At 39.3% G+C, this 15,544-nt stretch overlaps 1 protein-coding gene across 18 annotated transcripts in view; it reads right to left on the reverse strand.

The window, feature by feature from the left end:
- The window catches only part of FHIT (fragile histidine triad diadenosine triphosphatase), a 1,502,083-nt gene that overhangs the window by 222,082 nt on the left and 1,264,457 nt on the right, over positions 1-15,544 (reverse strand). The gene's annotated exons all lie outside the window — the stretch shown is intronic.

A 15,544-nucleotide genomic window follows, 5' to 3' on the forward strand; every position in this document is an offset into this window, starting at 1 on the left:
GTTAAATGAAGTTCAAGGAAATGAATTTCAGCCTTTGACACTCTGAGTCCTATTTGAAAGTAGTCGGCTTTACAAGATTAAAAACAAATTACAGGGAATAGGAAATCTTTGATTAGCAGGTGCTTTGATAGCTGCAAGAATATTTTTTCTCAAAAATGTGAACACACATGGGAGAGGCACCACTATTATTATCTTTGTGTGGAAGGCCTTATAATGAGGATTCCATTGTGTCCGGAGACTGAAGACATGAATTGCTATGTCTGAAGGGTCCTGGTTCAAGAGGTGATTTCAGTAAGACACAGCTGATAGATAGAACCTAAGGTTTCATGGGTTCATAAACTATCTTTTTTTGCTAACCTCCCATAATCAATTGAAGAATTTAAGGGACTCACCCCTTACTGTAGGATTCCCTTCGTAACTAATGGGAGGCAGAACTTTTCAACAGAGAAAGAGAATGCTCGACATTTTTCAATACCATGTGCATCAACCAATGGGAGAAAAGGGTCTTGGAAGTTTAGACAGAGTCTTTGGTCAGCTCTGAGCTCAGGAAGACTGAAGTCCGTGTCCAGGTTGCCCCATTCACTCATTGTATGACCTTGGGCAAGACACGTCAATTCTAAGGAGTTCAGTTTTCTCGTCTATACTGTGGGCATTTCAAGGGTCACTGTGCAGATGAAACGAGTTACCACAGGATGTGGCATACAGTAAAAACACGTTAAATGGCAACAAAATATAATCAGAAATTGCACCAACGTCAATGCCTTATTCCATCTCATTTCTCCCATTCAGTTAATTTCCAAGTTATAAGGGTTCAACCCCTTCATGCTAGGCCCTGTGCAGACATGCCTTGCTCCATCACATGTTCAGCCTTGAATGGATAGGAATGTCCACTGCTTGGTCACTGTTACAGAACTACACATATGAGATGCTCCATCATTATGTAACTCATGGACCAGCTAGCAAGATGGCACTAGTGTCCTAGTGAGGATGGGTACTCAGAACCAAGATATTAGAGACAGAATGTGCCCTGCTAAGTTCAGAACATATAAAGTAAATACTCTAGAGTTTCAGACTAATTTGATGGAATATTCAAGAGGCTTGATAAGCCCTGAATGGGGCCTTGTGAGACATAGGGCCACTTAACCTTGGACAGTAAGAATATTATTGCCAGCAACTCAAGTGTGTCTCTCATGAAGAACTGGGGCTACCTGTGAAGCTTGGTTCACTAGCCATCCCCAGACTATTCCTTGGCATGTTTGGCTGGGAAGGTATCCTTGGCGCTCACTGTAGTATCATACATTGCAGTAGCTCTATGGGTCAGGGTTGATATTCTCACCAAGCCTCCAGCCTAAACCTCTGAGGGTGCCTATTCTTCATTCCTCCAGTGTCACCTGTCTCACAAGGGGCCAGTCAGCTCTTTCCTGCAGGTTCCATCCTGCCCCAGATTCTGAATCAATCAAACTCCCTGACAAGTGGAATCCAAGTCCTATGAGTTAACAGCTTGAGGTCTTCACAACAAGTCAGACCAATGGCTGACCCTGCTCTGCTCCTGCAAGTGGCTTATACCCCAGTTTAGCTCACTGAGTTTCTCTTGTCTTATTCATTACAGGTCTCAGTAGTACTCCTGTTCATTTGGGATTGGTTTTCTACCTTGTCCCCTCGAGGTTCTCTGGAAAACAGAAGGAAACCAGTATTTGCTGGCCCCTACCTAGTGCTTTCATCAAATTGATCTACATGTTGCTCTTCAGTCACAGCCTGGGCTCCCTCACTTCCGTATTTTTGCTCCTGACTTATCTCTTCCAGTTGAATACCAACTCTTCCATGAACCTCAGCTAGACAGGGTGTGTCTCCCTCCTCTAACTCTTAAAGTACTTGGTTTCTCAATTCTGGTACTTCTCACTGCTTCCCATGATGGCAATTACTGACATGTCTTCTCTTTCTGGTTAAACTCTTGACTGTCTTCCAAATGCATCTTGCCTTATCCACTCGCATTTCCTCTAATCTGATTTCCATCCTAACCGTATAGTGACGCTCTTGAAACACAATTCTGATTGCCTCTGTTTCTGGCCTTCAGTCACTTCCTACCGTATTAAAAATAGACTTGGATCCCAAACGAAGCCTAGAAGGCTTTACTTGGCCCTATTATCTTTACTGCCTTATCTTGCATTTCTGGTCTTCTCTTGCCATGTGCTCCCACCACACCAACCTCTCTCTTCTGCCACAGGCACTCTGCACATGCTGTATCCCTCCCCAACCTCTGTCTCTGCCTTCACTGACACCTATTCATCCCTTACAACCCAATTCAATCATGTTTTAAAGAAGATCTCTTGTGGTCTTTCCAACTAGGCCAGTTTTCCCTAAGATATCCTACCACAAACGTGTCTTCTTTATAGCATATATTAAAGATGTAATTTTAAGTTTTTTATTAATTTCCTGCTATCCCACTAGATTGTAACCTCTCTGATGGCAAGAACCATGTTAGATTTTGTTCAACATTTCATCCCCATAAGTTCTGAGAATATTATATAATAGTTGTTCAATTAAATATTTGCTGATCGAAGTTATTTGGGCCAAAGACCAGGTTTCATTTTTCTTCTCAGCCCACTGATTTCTGGCACAAAGGAGAGGTTCCATAACTAACTGTTCACCGCCAATGAAAATACAGGTATAATGTTTAAAAGCTTCCTATTTCTTCTTGTGGTACTATTAAGTAGGACCAGAGCAGCAGTACTTCACAGGGGTAGTGTGGCATCTTCAAGTACAATGATTTGTAGGGGATAAAGAAAAGAAAAAAAAAAACCCCACAAAACTAGTTTGTGCCACATATAAGGAAGAATATGGTTCTCTTGGGCAAAAATGGCATTTTTTTCAACAACTGATATGGACTGCCTCATAATTGCTATAGCCATAGCAATCTATACTGGCCATAAAGGCAAGCCAAAGGGAACTGTTATGACTCCAGAGAGTTACCATTGCCTATCTATTAGGCCAAGTTGTACCCTAACCCCAAAATGACAGATGATTTGCTACACAGTGCCCAAGAGAAGGAAGAATAATAAAAGAAAAGCCGTGTTCTCATTCTGCGCACAGTTTTGCCTCATTTTGTACAGTACGTCCAGGAGTCTTATTTTCCAAAGTAAAAATGGTGAAATTTGTCTTTAAACACTGCTTCTAAATGTGTTGGTTAGATGCTTCATTTCTACAATTAAACACCTACCTATTGGCTTCAGCACCAGGTATTTAGGCCACCCTGGCCTAGTTCTACTGACTATTCCAGTGTCTATAAAACACCTTCACCAAGCATGAGAAACAAACACAGACTTTATTTTCTACCTCATCTGTCTTGCATTTCCTTGTGCTTAATACTGTGACATTTAAGTGGCAGTGACACAATCAGCAAACCTAGTGAAGGATGAGTCTATGTAAAGGCAACCATGTTTGCGTGCAGAGAATATCAACTTTATACATACCTAAATGACTGCTGTGTGCACAGCAGCCAAGCCCAATAAATGTTAAATCACAAAACTCACACTATAAGCTGAAAGTGCCTTTAGGTGGGTGAATTCCAGTTTCATGTTGCAAAGCTACCTAATATTCTAAGGTTGGCGGGGTGAGATATGGAAATTGAGTCTATAGTAGAGAGAAAAGTTCTACACCAACTCCAGACCTTATCAGTGGTCAATATACCAACCCAACAAAAGCAGGTTGCATTCTACCACGGCTATTCATTACAAATAATTTTACTTATATTCAGTGCCAATGCCCAGCCTCCCTTCTCTAGTCCCTGTTCTAGCTTTACTTTTCTTCATTGCACTAATCACCATTTAACATGTGCATGTTTTACTTATTTTTTTGTGGGCCCTCATTCCCCTCAACCAAAATGCAAACTATGAAGGCAGAGATTTTTATCAGTTTTATTCATTACTGTATCCCAAGAAGCTAGGATACAGGGGATTCTCTCTGAGATTATTTGCTGGTAAATGAATGAGATTCTTGGCATTTGCTAGGCACTGTTCCTATCGCTTTCCATGAATTAGAAGAAGGCAACATAAATGAATAGCCAAAAGCTTGGGCCTCAGAGTGAGATAACCTAAGTCCCAAACCTTATGAAGTTTTTATCTTGGGCAAGTCTCTTAAATTCTCTGTGTCCCAAGTGCTACCTCTAAAAGGGAGATGATAAAAAGGACATTACATAAAAGGGCTACTGTGAAATGTAATGAGATTACAAATATACTGTAAGATGCTTTGCATAGTTCCTGGCCACACAGTAACTAAACAACAAATGTTAGCCATTATTTTTATATTCTTTCTATTATTTTTATAATTATTAACTATTAAAATCTGCAGAACAACCCTAAAAGGCAGGAACTATTATCATTCTCTTTCTACAATTGACGGTACAGAGAATGCTTCTGCTTGAAGTTGCAAAATGTTACAACTGGTTAAAAAAACATTAGAGAAAGAGAGCGGGAGAGAAGGAAGAGTAAGAAGCGTTACAGGAAGAATCAAGAGATACTAGCCTAGAAATAAAAAGACTCATCCTGGAGAACTTGGTTAAGGTGGGTTCTGTGAGCATGTGGGAGCCTGGTAGGTCCAGAACAGACACTTCTTATAGCAGATCTAGAACTGGCAACAAACTGTAGTAAGCCAAAGAGTGAGGTAGGAACTAACAGATTGGACTAGGAATCCAACCTACATGACCTAGATTTCTGATTCTCTGGCTCCACTTCCTTTACTGTCGCAGAGAGTAAGGTCTCCAGTTCCTCCCCTGTACTAGAATGCTCCCAGACAACCTGGGTGATTAGTGAGAGTTTAAGTTCTCTACTCTGAAGGACTTGGGTTCAGACACAACTCAATCACTTATAAGCTTAGTGACCTTGGACAACATATTGAATCCTTCTGACCCTTAATTTCTTCATTTGCAAAATGAGGAAACTAACTGCAACTTATCCCATAGGGTTGCCATGAAGATAAAATGAGATGGCTCCCAAAAAGTACTGGATGCTGTCTGGGGGGTAAAGGAAGCTTTCAATAATCACATAAACAGAAGTAGCATTCAACCTGGCTGAGCAAATGCTTTAGATAAAATCGAAGTTCTTTCTCTTCCCTGCCCTGACTCCCCAGAAGAGAATAATATATGGTATAAGCAAATCCAAAAATACCCGCTAAAGGAAGTTAACAATCAGCAACTATCATTCTTAATGTCTTGGGCAAATCGGCATACTTTTCAAATACAAAAAACACAAACAAACAAACAAATAACACCTCAAATAATTAAGTACTTTATGAAAATAAGTCAAAGTTTCTTTAGAAACTTTGTCTTAAGAATCAGACGAAGGCCAGCCCACCACCTATGTCATGGAGGGGTCATAAGGAAAGAGAATGAAGAAAGAGAAAAAGAAAAAGGGGTGAAATTCTAATATTTAACATCTCCAGGCACACGCCCCAGCCTCTCACCCAGCCCTACCTACCACAACCAACCACCACATTTGATGCTTGAAATCTACCTAAATCAAATCTATATTTGCCTTAGCACTTTCCAAATATCTAGGCTTCCCCTAGAAATATTCACAAGGGAGATGATATTCAGTTTAGACTCAAAGGCCAGTTGTTTCAAATGTCAAGTGAAATAATATCTCCTCCTCCTTCATCGTGCTCATAAACTTATACAACAAAGACATCCTGACCCTCAGAGGTCAGAGAACTCAAGCAAGAGAACGAGAATGCAAGATATCTCCAAGGTTATTTTGGAACTAGGCGTGGCTTGAAGACACATCTAATGGTGAAGGGCTTTTAATTGAGGTGCTGCACACCACCTGGTTGGGGGTGGGGTCTCTGGGTGGGTGGATCAGGCAGTGGGGGACACTGAAAACTGGTGAAATTATCTTGGAATGTGCTTTTATCCACAGAGCTTGGATATACCCCTCTTTAGCTGATCAGAGAGGGCCCGGGAACCAAAAGACATTAAGATCTTAGAATGCATTTTCTACTCTCTCATTTTATAGATAGCACAACTGAGTCCCAGATAAAATAAAAGTGTTTTTCCCAATATCATACATCTGCTGATGGTCCTGACTTAGCCACTAGGCAAGTCCCCCAGACTCCAGCCTGCAGTTGCTTCCATCTATCAAGGCCTCTTTTCAAGCTACTTGGAAGGCTCTCCTAGCAAAGATGACTACAATTTATGCTCCTTTCACAACATTTTGATTGATTTTTGGTGGAAAAGTAGGCATCCCTGAAGCATTTCTTTAAAATAAATCCAGCCTGCCAAACCAGCACTGATGTACAACCCTAGCAGAAGAATCCACCATTGGCCACAATAATAGCAAAAAGGGTAATGAAAAATAAACATATTTAAGTTTACAAGCCTCGAAGAGGTTATCACACACAATGACAGGAATCTTTGTGTCAAGACTGAACAAGTAACCCTGATTTAACTTTACATTTTGATAGAGTCAGCCGCGTTGCAGTCATTGTTTCGTCTAACAATTAAAAGAGGAATTTGAAACTATTCCTGTCCATAGTTCCCCTTAAAAAATCTAAAGCAAAGAGATTCTCTCATGCCAGGTTTGAATGAATTTATAATTATCTATCTGTAGCTCTAGGACAAAAGACTTAAACACAAAAAAGCCAAATAAACTAAGGACAAATTTCTGATAGTTCTAGTTACCCTGCCTATTAAATGACAGACACATTAAAAGAAAGAGAGTGATATTTGGAATATTCAGAAGTTGGTTGTCCATTTCTCATGTTTTGTTTTTAAGTATTACTCTTTCTTAGATGAAAGACAGTCATGAAGTTGTTTGTAAAGACTCTCATCAGACAAGAGTACAGTGTTAATAAATGCATTTAGCAAGCATTTACTATGTGCCAAACACTATGCTATGTATGGGCTGTCATGTACAATCTCAGTTCATCCTCATAATAACCCTGTGGGTAAGTATTATTGCTAATTTCAGTTTAAAGATGAGGAAACTGAGGCCTAAAACAGGCAAAGTAACTTTCTCCAGTTGCATGGCTAATAACTTGCAATTTGGACTCAAATTCCAAAGCCTGTATGTTTTTACTCGCTATAGTCTGTGGTCTTGGCCAGCAAATTCGAAGAAGGCCTGTCATAGCTGTGTTGATAGGGCCACCTTACATGCCAATTATAACCTGATTTAAAATTTAAAGTACGTTATTTCTTCCTGAAATGGAAAATAAACCATGAGATATCTACAATATTACTATGCTTTAGAGCCCAAAAATCACTCATGTATAATTAGTTATACCCATGATGTAAATATTTAAAATATTATTAAATGCCTTACTATAAATATTAGAGGCTGGAATAGTTAAACAGCTAATTAATTAGCTAGTGGCCTTCTGTTTACCTCTCAGCATTTCTACTTGGTTATCTGAAACAACCCATATAAGTATCTAAGTAGAAGTTTAGAAACAACAGGGCTTTGGGGAGCTGGTGAGGAGGGACACTTTGCAACCTCCAAAATTACTGCAAAACTATGTGCATATGCCTATCCAATAGTTTTTCAGTAATTTTGGAGGTTGCAAAATGTCCCTCCTGCCCGGCTCCCCAAAGCCCATACAAAAACTTATTTGAGAAGCTTTCAACCTAGGAAATGGGATCTGGGACCTTAAAAAAAAGGCTAAAACTCAATGGTCTGGATATTTGTGAGACTATATTACAACCAGTACACCAGGTTACTGCTTCCCAGACTCTGTTCTTCAAAAGACAATGTGTCAAGTTCCCAAATTATGGGGGGCAAGGGTACTGAAAAGTGAGTGTGAACCTAACAGACAACTAACTGAATACTTCCCTCTGCATCTGGAGGCTTAGGAATTCAGCAGACAGACACATGCAAACCATTCTGTGAAATTGTTAGGGTGCTATTCTTTCTGACATTGTGTTGGTTTCGTATTGAACATGTGAAGACTGTTTTAACATGTGTGCCTAAAAATGTCACACTGAGGATGAGACAGCACAGAGCCAGGGGCCACTCAGACTTTCAAATCACCTCTCAGAAGCAGCCAGGGAAATTCCAACCTTGGTCTTGTGGTCCTCAAGAACTATAGAAGCATGGCAGCATTTTAGATTCACAGGTCATTTGTGCAGTTAATGCATTTATACCTAACTCCTCAAAGTCAGAGATATTTTTTATAACTCAGTATTGCCCTCATTGCTTTCTTATCACATATTTTGCATGTGTTTCCATCTCCAAGATTCAGGGAAAACAAGATACTTAGTTGAGAATGTCTAGAGTGGAGACCCTATATAAATTACTTGACAGACTTGGGAGAGGAAAGCATTTTGCAAAATATTTACAAGAAAAAACAAAACAACCCCATCAAAAAGTGGGCGAAGGACATGAACAGACACTTCTCAAAAGAAGACATTTATGCAGCCAAAAAACACATGAAAAAATGCTCACCATCACTGGCCATCAGAGAAATGCAAATCAAAACCACAATGAGATACCATCTCACACCAGTTAGAATGGCGATCATTAAAAAGCCAGGAAACAGCAGGTGCTGGAGAGGATGTGGAGAAATAGGAACACTTTTACACTGTTGCTGGGGCTGTAAACTAGTTCAACCATTGTGGAAGTCAGTGTAGCGATTCCTCAGGGATCTAGAACTAGAAATACCATTTGACCCAGCCATCCCATTACTGGGTATATACCCAAAGGACTATAAATCATGCTGCTATAAAGACACATGCACACGTGTGTTTATTGTGGCACTATTCACAATAGCAAAGACTTGGAACCAACCCAAATGTCCAACAATGATAGACTGGATTAAGAAAATGTGGCACATATACACCATGGAATACTATGCAGCCATAAAAAAGGATGAGTTCATGTCCTTTGTAGGGACATGGATGAAATTGGAAATCATCATTCTCAGTAAACTATCGCAAGAACAAAAAACCAAACACCGCATATTCTCACTCATAGGTGGGAATTGAATAATGAGAACACATGGACACAGGAAGGGGAACATCACACTCTGGGGACTGTTGTGGGGTGGGGGGAGGGGGGAGGGATAGCTTTAGGAGATATACCTAATGCTAAATGACGAGTTAATGGGTGCAGCACACCAGCATGGCACATGTATACATATGTAACTAACCTGCACGTTGTGCACATGTACCCTAAAACTTAAAGTATAATAATAATGAAAAAAAAAAAAAAACTTGTACCACAATAGATATGGTAAAAAAAAAAGAGGGAAAGCTTATATATTGCTGGTGGGAACATAAATTAGTAAAACCTCCTTAGAAAACAGTATGGAGATTTCTTTCTTTAAAACCTTTATTTTAGATTCTGCGGTACATTTGCAGATTTGTTATGCAGGTAAATTGCACATCACAGGGGTTTGGTTTACAGATTATTTTGTCACCCAGGTACACAGAGAGGGAAACAACAGACACTGGAGCCTACTTGAGGGTGGAGAATAAGAGGAGGGAGAGGATCAGAGATTTCTAAAGAACTACAAGTAAATCTACTATTTGATCCAGCAATCTCACTCCTGGGTATCCACCCAAAGAAAAAGAAGTCATTGTATCAAAAAGACACCTGCATGCATATGTTTATTGCATCAAAATTCACAATTGCAAAGATATGGAACCAACCTAACTGCCCACTGACCAGTGAGTGAATAAAGAAAATGTGGTATGTATATACATCGTGGAATACTACTCAGCCATGAAAAAGAATGAAATAATGTCTTTTGCAGCAACTTGGATAGAGCTAGAGGCCATTATTCTAGGTGAAGTAACTCAGAAAGGCAAAATCAAATAACTTATGCTTACACTTACAAGTGGGAGCTCAGCATTTGGTATGCAAAGGCATACAGAGTGACATAATGGTCTTTGGAGACTCAGAAGGAGGAGGGTGGGAGGTGGGTGAGGGATAAAAAAAACTACAAATAGGGTACAATGTACACTACTCAGGTGGCGGGTGCATCAAAATCTTAGACTTCACCACTGTACAATTCATCCATGTAATCAAAAACAACTTGTACCCCAAAAGCTACTGAATTCTTTTTAAAAAAGGATACCTATAGTTATTGAGCGTTGTGCTTCCAGGCGCACCCTACTAGAAGTTAAACTTCCAAAGAATAGTAGATGCATTTAAGTTTTTCAATGGTATCTGGAAAGTAATTTGAATTTACCATTTAATCCATAAATTAATTTAAAGAGACATTAGTGAGATTTGTGTGTGGCTAGATGTTACTTGTTGATTACAATATTACTCTTAATTTATATTGTCATTTTGGTTGCCTAGAAAATATGACTAGTTAGATTTCTACTTTTTTGAAATTAATGACATTATTAAGCCTAAAATCTTGCTATTCAATTTTTTCCTCTGGTATTTGAATACAATGTGTACCTTTGGGTTATGGGCAAAAAATACTATCCATTTTTCTCTGTGTGGAATTAGTCAAACTTTCTAATAAAGTTATTCAACATTAAAAACAAAAATTAAAAAAAAACCTTGAAAAAAAAATACCAGCTATGAGAATAAACAATTTTAGAGAATCCCCTGGGGACATTTTTTTTTCTATGGATCCCCAAATCTTTTTTAAATAGAAACATCTCAGGCAGGGGTAAGAAATTATTGGTTAAGCCCATTTAGAACGTGTATGCTGTCATGGAACATTCCTATCAATGGGGCACATTGAAACTCTACACTAAGATATGGTGGGGCTGTGGTGCTTTACTGGATAAATAAGAAAGGGTTTGGTCGCTATACTCCCACCCTGCCCATAAATGAGTGAGCCCGTGTGACAAGAGTACATGTTTTCAAAAAGAAAGAAACTATGAAACTGAGCGTCACCATCCTCCCACATAAAAAGCAACAGCAAAATGAGAATTAAATTCAGCACTTTCTTAATGGGAGACTGAAGAAATCTGGGAGATGAAACAGTAGCTCTTCTCCAGTCCTTCCCAGCATATTAAGGTCAGCTGACAACACTGTTCGACGGAGAAGACTTAATGTCTCTGACAGATGGCAAATACACCATATTGACTTTTCTTCCTAATTTAACAAATTTGAATCTTTTGTCAATTTTCTTTCCCCAGTGAAAAGATATTCTAAAACACCACTTAAGCTTACATTGCTCTTTTCCCCCTCTCCCTCTTACACATTGAGTTTGACACTATCTAAAGAAACTGAAGCTAACTCACTAAATTAACTCACCTTTCCAGCTCTTCATGATCATCACAAATTTGGGCATTGGCATGAATGTTAATTCCTCAACTCTGCCAACTGTAAGGCAGATACTCACTTCAGGCCAGAGGAAGTTGACTGAATGGACAACAAGGATTCCTTGAACTCTTAAAAATAACACAGAAAAGTGTGCATCTATGTTCTTCATACTTCAAAACTATGCATCTGTGTACTTCAAGAGTCCCCAGTTTTGCCCAGTTCCTGAAGGTATAATGCCTCTGGCTTTAGCTAGAGGTTGTTATAATTAGCCATCATTCCACAGTTTCTAACCGGACTTTGGAATTTTAGGGGGTTTGTCTATATAAGATGGATGGGATGATAGCAGAGAAGAGCTTCAAACTAGTGGAGCTCCTGGATCACAAAGCTGTCTAAGTCATCCCAAGTGTCACTCAAGTTCAGCCTGGAGAAGCCATGGCCAGGCCAAGGATAGCTTGTCCCACAAGGAGGCAAGGGGCCGTTTCCCACCATTGCCTCATCCCTTCCACCATGTGAGGACACAGGGAGAAGATAGCTTCTATGAACCAGAAAGTGGGCCCTCACCAGACAACAAAGCTGCCAGTGCCTTGATCTTGAACTTCCCAGCCTCAAGAATGTGAGAAAAAAATGTTGGTAGTTTATAAGCCACCCAGTTTGTGGTATTATCTTAGAGCATCCCAAATGAACTAAACCACTGTTTTCATAATTTACAATGTGTCCTAAAATTAATTATAATCCTAACTACGAACACGAAATTCTGCCAATATGAAAATAACATTAGTTTCTCTTGACAACCTTTGTAGTTATGTTACCCAAAAGTATCTATAGACAAAGCATCTGAAGATTTTAGTGGTTATTCACTATTATAAACAACAACCACAAAAAACCTACCACCAACAAAAAAAACACTGGGTCCATGGAGAAATAAGTTTGAAAAATATTTCATTATGCAAAGTAAAATGGATTTATTACAAAAAACTTCTTAGAGCATCTCATGGAAATGGAGTTTAGAAGAATACTATGCTTTAGATTATTCCTGAATCCAGATACATTTTGTTTAAATTTCAACTCAAAGGATTAAAATTTCCACACTTGGAATGCCCTTATATGAGGAAGAACTGAACGCTGTCCCGTCTTGTCTAAGTTTCAGAGTAATCCCTATGTTTCTAGCTGATTAGCTGGTTTCATAAGGCAAAGGGCCTTCTGAAAATGGGCCATTGCTTCTGTGACAAATTCAATATCCAAATTCTATTGCTGCCCTTGAACTGTGCTCTCTGATTTCCTGCTGCAAATATGTAGGCCATCAGTGGGGACGTGAAAAATTTGTTCATTACACACAGATTCCCACAGTGGCAGTGCCTGGCCGCATTACCGAACCTATAGATAACATCACAGCACCTCACATCCAGCCCACATTTCCTCAGCCTCAGAGTAAAGAACACACCACGGTGCCTGCACATTAACACAGAGAGATGCCCTTGATAATTAACAGTTCTTATGGAGTCTCTCGAATGCTAAATGGTCAAATACAGGAGTTAAACACACATAAAACATTTAATGTGAAATGGGGCAAATATGCCAAATTAACCTGAAATGCACACAAAAGCCTTTCAGCTCTGGAATCGATATTAATCATTTTCTGGAATTCAAGAAAAAGTCTGATGTGGTTAATTTAAAATTATATTTTATGATAGAGAACAAAAATATCCCACAGGATTCAAGGTATCAGTTTACACTCCTGCCACTCCTTTTTGCTGCCAGGGTCAGCAAAAAGAAAAAAAAAATTATTGATCTGGTATTAAAAATCAGTTGACTTCACTTCTTTCTGAACAGGTATTCTTTGACCACTAAGCACTGGCTAGTCTTACCTCTCTCTAGTGACAACACGAAGAGATAAATAGACTATTCAAACAGAGCTCTTCACGTTACATTAGCTGAATAAATAGTGATGTATGGTCTTTTCTTAAGCACTGCCTTAGCTTGTGAAGATGAGAGTGAGGAAGATGGGGCTTATGAATCCTATTTGAATATTTAAATAAACACAAAATAACATCCCTGAAGATGGTTGTTTAAGTGGAAAAAGAAGGTATGAAAATCTGTCTTTTAATTGTAGCTTTTGGGGCAACAAAAAATCCCCCAAGAAACTTTTGAGATTCAAGTGTCAAGTGAAATCACAGAAGAAAAAAAAATTAATTTGTGGTTTTATAAGCAGTATCCAGAGGAAATGGGATGCCAGTCCCATAGGGTTTTGATAGGCTGCAAAGCTAGCACAAACCAATTCACCTAAAGTGAAGTATATTATCAATAACTAACTGTGATCACTTTTTGGCCTTCCAGCTAAGATCAAGTGTAATAACTAACTTTACTTTGGGAATATTTCACAATGAATTTTTGCCCTCTTTAATCTGCTTTAAGACTTCTGTGCTCAATTTCCGGTATATGCCGTACTTGCAGAAAGGGATGAAGTTGTGAGCTAGGTTAAGTGCTTGTGGCTAACTACAAATGTGTTAACACAATGTAATTAGGTCATCAAACAGCATCATGTTTATTAGGTACCAATACATAAAAAAAGGGAGCAGGCCTAGACCAGCACATCAGCCGCAGTCCCTACTGTCTTGGAACTGGTATTCTGAGACATCTCCGTGGCTTCTACACATTACTGGCATAATTACTAAATCCAAAGTTTTCTATTTGTAAATTAGAGATTCTAGCAAGGAAAAGATGAAGTCCTATGCATCGTGCATTAGCCAGGATTCTTTTTTTGATTTTTTTTTTTCATTCTGTTGCCCAGGCTGGAGTACAATGCCACTATCTCAGCTCACTGCAACCCCCACCTCCCTGGCTCAAGCGATCCTCCCACCTCAGCCTTCCAAGTAGCTGGGACTAGAGGCATGTGCCACCATGCCTAGCTAATATTTGTATTTTTTGTAGACATGGGGTTTGGCTATGTTGCCCAGGCTGGCCTCAAACTCCTGAGCTCAAGCAGTCGGCCCGCCTCAGTCTCCCAAAGTGCTGGGATTAGAGGTATGTGCCACCACTCCCAGCAGGTCAGGATTCTTTTGGGACAAAAAGAAGGGGTATATTTATTGGTTCACATAAACACATCCTCGGGAATGTTAAGGCAGAACCAGTACAGTCCTACCTTCCTAATGGCAGTTTTACTTTCTATGGTTTCAAGTTGCCTACAATCAACTATGGCCTGAAAATAAGTGACTAGAGTACAATATTCTGAGAGCAAGAAAAAGACCACAATTATTAACTTTGTACTACAATATATTGGTATAGTTGTCCTATTTTATTAGTAGTAATTGATCTCTTACTGTGCCTAATTTATAAATTAAACTTCATCGTAACTATGTACATATAGGAAAAAACAGTACAAACAGGATTTGGTACTATCTGCAGTTTTAGGCATCCACTGGGGTCTTAGAATGTATTCCCTTTGTATAAGGGGGACTAATGTATAGTCCTTTCCCTCTCCAGTGTTGGCTTCATTCTCTCAGAATAAAGATGACAACCTGGCTGTGGAAGGTGGCCTCAGGAAGCTCCCAACCTAGTAATCAGAGAAGAATGAGAGGATTGCCCCATTAGTACCAGAAAATCCCTATATTAGCAAAGACAGGGACCTGATTTGGTCAAGTCTCCATTCCTGTATTACCCCTGTGGCCAAAGGGGATTGAGTAACTATAATTAATCCAGTCATGAGGGAGGAAGAGTTGCTGCACAGACCAAAAACAAGAGCCTCTATGTACTGAAATGATAGGGCAAAGAACATATATTTACGAATTATAACCAACCAAGTCTAAATTGTATTAGAATTCCTAGAAGATCAATGTTACTTAACTTTCCTGTGAATAATACTCTAGCTTCTTACTAAGTAGCACACTATCCCTAATATTCCAAGGTGAAACTCAGTCACTGAGAGTTGGGCATGCTGCACCAGACTGTTTTCCCAGTGGTAGCAGGAGATATGCTAAACCTCATATTCTTTCTCTTTACTGCTTTATTATCATTAATGCCTTAGACTGAATTTCTCCAGAACTGATCATGAGACAGGAATCTGAGTACAAATGAATTATTTGAGAGATGGGCCCAGGAAGCACCATTAGGGGAGAAATGGAAGTAAGACAGGGGAAAAAAGAAATCAACTACAAGAAACATTTATAAGAATGTTAGTGCTTCAAGCAATTGGGGCTCAAATCCACTGGGGGGGCTCTGGAAGACAGCATGGAACATGCTACCCTCAGAGTTTTCGCACTTATGACATAGGAAGCTGGGAAATTTATCCTCAAATTCCCACTGGTATTGGCTAAACATTGTTCCTAAAGTCAATA

Source organism: Pan troglodytes, chromosome 2 (assembly GCF_028858775.2).
Source record: "Pan troglodytes isolate AG18354 chromosome 2, NHGRI_mPanTro3-v2.0_pri, whole genome shotgun sequence".
NCBI lineage: Eukaryota > Metazoa > Chordata > Mammalia > Primates > Hominidae > Pan > Pan troglodytes.